Raw genomic sequence first — 7,648 nt, 5'->3', positions numbered from 1 at the left:
TATTCCATTGGTCAGTGCATCTGTTTTCATGCAACTACCATGCTATTTTGATTACTATAGTGTATTTATTCATTTTCACACTGCTATAAAGAACTACCTGGAACTGGGCAATTTATGAAGAAAAGAGGTTTAATTGACTCAGCTCCATAGGCTTAACAAGAAGCATGGCTGGGAGGCCTCAGGAAACTTACAATCATGGCAGAAGGCAAAGGGGAAGCAAGGACCTTTTTCACACAGTGGTAGGAGGGAGACAGAGAGACAGAGAGAGAGAGAGAGAGAAAGTGCCACACACTTTTAAGCCATCAGATCTCATGAGAACTCACTTATTATCACAAGAACAGCAAAGGGGAAATCCACCCCCATGATCCAACACACTTTTAAACTATCAGATATCATGAGAACTCACTCACTATCATGAAAACAGCAAAGTGGAAATCCGCCCCCATGATCCAGCCACCTCCCACCAGCTCCCTCCTCCAATTTGACATGAGATTTGGGCAGGGACACAAATCCAAACCATATCATATAACTTTGTAATGTATTTTGAAATGTGGTAGTGTGATGCCTTCAACGTTGTTCATTTTGATCAAAATTGCTGTGACTATTTGGGGTCTTTTGTGCTTCCATACAAATTTTAGGATTTTTTTTCTATTTCTATAAAGAATGACATTGGAATTTTTATAGGAATTGCATCGACTCTGTAGATCACTTTGGGTAGTATGGACATTTTAACAAAATTTATTCTTCCAATCTATGAACATAAGATATCATTCCATCTATTTGTGTCATCTTCAATTTCTTTCATTAATGTTTTATGGTTTTTGGTAAACACATATTTCACTTTGTTGGTTAAATTTACTCCTGTATTAGTCTGTTCTCACTCTGCTATAAAGAAATACCTGAGACTGGGTAATTTATAAAGAAAAGAGGTTTAATTGGCTTATACTTTCACAGGCTGTACAGGAAGTATAGTGGCTTCTTCTGAGGAGGCCTCAGGAAATTTACAATCATGGCAGAAGGTGATGGGGAAGCAGGAGCGTCTTACATGGCTGGAGCAAGAGGAAGAGAGAGGTGGGGAGGTGCTACACATTTTTAAATGACCAGATATTGTGAGAACTCTTACAAAACAAGACCAAGGGGATAGTGCTAAACCATTTATGAAGGATCCACCCCTCCCCCACCAGGCCCCACCTCTGACACTGGGGTATTACAATTGAACATGAGATCTGAGTGGGGACACAGATTGAAACCTATCAGGGGAACCAGCCCCCGATAAGTCAACATAGGTTCTTTTCTATTTTCTCTGAGTGTCGGCTGGTCTGAGAAATAAAGGGAAAGAGTATGAGAGAGAAATTTTAAAGCTGGGTGTCTGGGGGAGACATCACATGTTGGCAGGTTCCGTGATGCCTCCTGAGCCGTAAAACCAGCAAGTTTTTATTAGCAATTTTCAAAGGGGAGGGAGTGTACGAATAGGGTGTGGGTCACAGAGATCATATGCTTTAAGGGCAACAAAAGATCACAAGGCAGAAGGTCAGGGTGAGATCACAAGGTCAGGGGGAAACTAGAATCACTAATGAACTTCCACATCCCACTGTGTACGCATTGTCATTGATAGACATCTTAACAGGGTTCAAGAGCAGAGGACCGATCTGACTAGAATTTGCCAGGCTGGAATTTCCTAATCCTAGCAAGCCTGGGGGTGCTGCAGGAGACTAGGGCGTGTTTCATCCCTGTCTACATCTGCATAAGGCAGACACTCCCAGGGCAGCCATTTTAGAGGCCCCACCCCGGGAATGCATTCTTTTCCCAGGGCTGTTAATTATTAATATTCCTTACTGGGAAAAGAATTCAGCGATATTTCTCTTACCCGTTTTTGGTAATAAGAGAAATATGGCTCTGTCCTGCCCAGCCCACAGGCAGCCAGACTTTAAGGTTATCTCCCTTCTTCCCTGAAAATCGCTGTTAATCCTGTTCTTAAGGTGCCCAGATTTCATATTGTTCAAACACACATGCTCTACAAACAATTTGTGCAGTTAATGCAATCATCACAGGGTCCTGAGGTGACATACATCCTCAGTTTACGAAGATGACGGGATTAAGAGATTAAAGTAAAGACAGGCATAGGAAATCACAAGAGTATTGATTGGGGAAGTGATAAATGTCCATGAAATCATCACAATTTATGTTCAGAGATTGCAGTAAAGACAGGTGTAAGAAATTATAAAAGTATTAATTTGGGGAACTAATAAATGTCCATGAAATCTTCACAATTTATGTTCTGCCATGGCTTCAGCTGGTCCCTCCATTTGGGGTCCCTGACTTCCCACAACAGAAACCATATTAACTTCTATGTGTATTTGTTTTTAGATGCTATTGTAAATGGGATTATTTCCTAATTTTTAAAAGATAGTTGTTTGTGTACAGAATCAGTGGTATACACTGCTGATTTTTGTATGTTAATTTTGTATCTTGCAACTTAGCAGAATTTCCTTGCTAGTTCTAACAGTTTTTTGGTGGTATCCTCAGGGCTTTTTATATATAAGATTATGTCATCAGCAAACAGAGACAATTTCACTTTTTCCTTTTTTATTTAGATGGCTTTTTATTTTTTTTTACTTGCATAATTGTTCTGGCTAGGACTTCCAGCACTATGTTGAAAAGAAGTAGTGAGAGTGGGTAACCTTATCTCGCTCTTGATCTTAGAGCAAAAACCTTCAACTTTTCACCATTGAGTATGTTAGCTGTGGGGTTGTCATATATGGTCTTAATTGTGTTGAAGAACATTCCTTCTATCTATATCTATGTCATTGTTTTTATTATGAAAGAATTTTGAATTATATTAAATGCTTTCTCTGCATGACTGAGATGATAATATGATTTTAATCCATCCTTCTTTCTGTTAATGTAGTATGCTACATTTATTGATATGTATATATTGAACCATCCTTGAATTATAGGAATAAATCTCAGTTGATCATGGCATATGATCCTTTTAATGTGTTGTTGAATTCAGTTTGCTAGTATTTTCTTGAGGATTTTTGTATCTGTGTTCATCAGGGATATTGACCTGTGATTCTATTTTCTTATAGTGTTCATATCTGGCTTTGGTATGAGAGTAAGGCTGGTTTCAAACAAATGAGATTGGAAATGTTCTCTTCTCTTCATTCTTTTGGAAGAGTTTGAGAATTATTGCCATTAATTGTTTCATTGCTTGGTAGAATTCACTTGTGAAGCCATCTGGTCATGGGCTATTCTTTGTTGGGACTTTTTGATTACTGATTCATTTTCCTTGCTCATTATTGGTCTGTTCAGACTTTTTATTTATGCTTCAGTCTTGGTAGGTTTTCTATTTCTAGGAATTTATCTATTTCTTCTAGGTTATTCAATGTATTGACTATAGCTGTTCATAATAGTCCCTATGATCCTTTATATTTCTGTAATATGAGTTGTAATGTTTCTTTTTCATTTATAATTTTATGTATCTGAGTCCTCTTTTTTTCTTGGTTAGTTTAGCTGAAGAATTGCCAATGTTTTTTATCTTTTGACAAAACCAAGTCATAGTTTTGTTGACCTTTTCTACTCTCTTTATAGTCTCTGATTCATTTATTTCTCCCCTAATCTTTATTTCTTTCTCATTCCTTCTTCTGACTTTGACCTTAGTTTATTTTTTTCTGATTTCTTGGGGTGTGAAGTTAGGTAGTTTATTTGAAGTCTTTTTTTTTCTTAATGTTGGTATTTATCACTATAAATTTCCCTCTTATAACTGCTTTTTCAGCATCCCATAAATTTGAGTATGTTGTATTTTCATTTTTATTTGTCTCAAGATATTTTTTTATTTCCCTCTTTGATTTCTTTTTTGATCCATTGGTTGTTCAGGAGTGTGTTGTTTAACTTTCACATATTTGTGAATTTTTCAAAATGTTCTTGTTATTTCTTTTTAGTATTATACCATTGTGGTTAGAAATAATACTTGATCTTAATATTTTTAAACTTGTTAAGACTTGTTTTGTGGCCAAATATGTAACCTGTCCTGGAAAATGTTCAGGTGCATTTAAGAAGAATATATATTCTGTTGTTTTGGGATGGAATGGTCCATATATGTCTGTTAGACCCATTTGGTCTATATTGTTATTAAGTCTGCAGTTTCCCTTCTGATTTTCTGTCTGGTTGGTCTATCCATTGTTAAAAGTGGGATATTGAAGTCTTCTACTATTATATTGCTGTCTATTTCTTCCCTTAGTTTTGTTAATATTTACTTTATATTTTTAGGTGCTCTAATGTTGGGTGCATATATAATTACAATTATTATATCCTCTTAATGGATTGATTCTTTTATCATTACATAGTGACCTACTTTGTTTCATGACAGAATTTGACTGAAATTAATATAAGTGTAGCCACTCATGTTATTTTTTGGTTACCATTTGCATGGAATAACTTTGTCTATCTCTACTTTCTGTCTACCTATGTCCTTCAGACTAAAGTGAGTCTCTTGTAGACAGCATATTTTTGGATCTTGTCTTTTAAATCCATTCAGCCACTCTGTTTCTTTCGATTGGAGAATTTAGTCTATTTACATTGTAAGTAATTATTGAAAGGACTTACTATTGCCTTTTAATTGGTAATTGTTTTCTGATTGTTTTGTAGATCTTTTGTTTCCTTCTTCTTTCTTGCTGTCTTTGTGATTTTTTGGGTTTTCTTAGTGGTACATGTTGTTTTCTTTCTATTTATCTTTTGTGCATCTACCATAGGGGTTATTTTTGTGGTTAACATGGGGCTTACATAACCTTCTCTTTTTAGTGGATAACAACTTTAATCATATACAAAAACTCTACACTTTTATTTTTCTCCATGTTTTATGCCACAGTTTACATATTTTTATGTTGTGTATAAAATTTATATATATTAGTTTATATTAAATTAGTATCGCTATAGTTTTAAAATCTTTTTGTATTTTAGCTTTTATACTAGAATTGGAAGTGAAATACACAGCACTATTACAATATTAGAGTATTCTGATTTTGACTGTGTATTTAACTTTCCCTATGAGTTTTATACTTTCATATGTTTTCTCTTTTCCTTCCTTCCTTCCTCTCTCCTATTTTCTTTCTTTTTCTTTTCTTTTCTTTCTTTCTTTCTCTCTCTCTCTTCCTTCTTTTCTTTTCTTTCTTTCTTTCCTTCTCTTCTCTTTTCTTTCTTTCTTTCTTTCTTTCTTTCTTTCTTTCTTTCTTTCTTTCTTTCTTTCTTTCTTTCTTTCATCTTTCTTTCTTTCTTGTCTTGCTCTGCTGCCTAGGCTGGAGTGCAGTGGCATGATCTCAGCTCACTGTAACCTCTGCCTCCTGGGTTCAAGCAATTCTCCTGCCTGAGGGAGAATCAAGCAATTCTGCTGAGTAGCTGGGACTATAGGCACAAAATGGGGTTTCAACTTGTTGGCTAGGCTGGTCTCAAACTCCTGGCCTCAATTGATCCACTTGCCTTGGCCTCCTAAAATGCTGAGATTACCAGCGTGAACCACCATCTCCGACCTCATATGTTTTCATGTCGTACTTAGCATTCTTTCATTTCAATCTGAAGAATTCCCTTTAGCATTTTTTGTTAGGCAGGTCTTGTAGTGGTGAGCTTTCTGAGCTCTTGTTTGTCTGGGAATGTCTTTATTGCTTTTTCATTTCTGAAGGATACCTTTGCCAAGTACAGTATTTTTGCTTGTAGTGTTTTATTTCAGCACTTTGAATATGTCATCCCACTCCTTTCTGACTTGCAGGGTTTCTGTTGAGAAGTCCACTGTTAGCTTTATGTAGGTTCCCTTGTATGTGATGAGCTGCTTTTCTCTTGCTTCTTTCAAAATTTTCCATCTTTGACTTTCACAATTTTATTACAATATCTTGGAATATTCTTTTTTTGAGTTAATTTGTCTTGTGATTCTATGAGTTTCATGGATCTGGATGTGTATATCCTTTTCAAGATTTGGGAATTTTTAGCTAGTATTTCTTTAAATAAGCTTTTTGTCCCTTTTTCTCTCTTCTCCTTCTGACACTGTCATAATTTATATATTTGTATGCTTGATGGTGTCCATAGTCCTTTATGCTTTTTCTTTTTCCTTTTTTGATCCTCTAATTGACTAATTTCTGATGACAGATCTTTGAATTCACTAATTCTTTCTTTTGCATGATTGAGTCAGTTGTTGAAACTTTTTATTGAATTTTTCTATCTTTTATTGTATTATTCAGCTCCGGGATTTCTGGGTTTTTTTTTTTTTTTTGTCTTTACTATGGTTTCTATTTCTTTGTTAAACTTTTCACTTTGTTCATGCATTATTTTCCTAATTTTGTTTAGTTGTCTATTTTGGTTTTCTTGCTTCTCATTGAGCTTCTTTAAGATTATTATTTGAATTCTTTTTCATGCAGTTTATAGATCTCCATTTCTTTGGGGTTGGTTATTGGAGCTTTATTAGTTTCATTTGGTGGTGTCATGTTTACATGATCCTTTGTTATCTGTGTAGTCCTGCATTGGTGCCTGAGTTTATTCAGGTTTAGTTCTTTCCACTCAAATGTAATAGGGTATAGAGAATGGCAGAGAAATTTAGGGAGTTGTCAAGACAATGGCTATAAAGATAGGTTATGAATTTTTCCTTAAATGGGAAGAGAAATAAAGATAAAAAAGAGGCTGATTTACTTAAGAAGTAAAGAGACCAAATATTCAGGTGCTAATGGGGTTGAAGAAATGTTATGTCGGGAATAGTCCAACAACTAAGGTAGAAAATCAGAAAGGAGATGCTTTATGTAGTTAGTTTGGAGAATGGAGATTGGGCAGTTTTGTGATATTTTCTAGAGTGAGATGAGACTATGGAAGAGGGGTAGTGGCAGAGAAGATAGTCGAGGTGGAAGTCAGTATAGTCTATGAATCATCCATGTGGACATTGAAATCTCCCAGGAATGTGGTAAGGATTGGGTGGAAAGGAAAAGCAGGTGCCAAAATCTTTGATGAATGAAAAGTTAGTAAATGACCACAGTAGGTATGTGGAATAGCTACATAATATGAACTTCAAAGAAGGAAGAGTCTTCTATAGGAGGATAAGCAACAAGGGGAATTGAGAGGGGTATTATTTCTAGCTTAGGACTAAGGAGTTCTTGAACCATGAGAGAATAATGGCCACCTCTTAAGAAGACTTACAGGGAAGGATTTTTATCAGGGGGAGGCAGATTTCAATTTAAACCAAGAAGTGGGTTGAGGGGAATATTCCAAAGATCATAAGAGATCTCATGTTTTCCAGGAGGGTCAATATTAAGTGAGGGTACAGCTAAGATTTGCTACCATAATCAGATCCTTCCATCTTTTCCTGACTCTTTGCTTAACATATGCCCATTTATTTATCGTTTTTCTCATTGTGAATAACCAAAGGAAATGGCAATGTGTAATTCGAATATTAGGATATAAACTTTGGGAGAAAAATGGATATTAAAGTCTATTAAAATTATTTTAAAGTCCAACCCAAGATATAGCATTACAATAGCAAGTTGTTTCCAGTAATCAATAGAAAATAAGTGGAGGTGCATAATGACCCAGAGAGAATCTTCCCCAGGAACTGAGGTCCAGAGATGTATGACTGGATATTTTAACCTACTGGATCATAAGATTAGAAACATTTAAT

Source organism: Pan troglodytes, chromosome 19 (genome assembly GCF_028858775.2).
Source record: "Pan troglodytes isolate AG18354 chromosome 19, NHGRI_mPanTro3-v2.0_pri, whole genome shotgun sequence".
NCBI lineage: Eukaryota > Metazoa > Chordata > Mammalia > Primates > Hominidae > Pan > Pan troglodytes.
The sequence above is the reverse complement of the archived record's forward strand: the minus strand, read 5'-3'. Positions refer to the sequence as shown.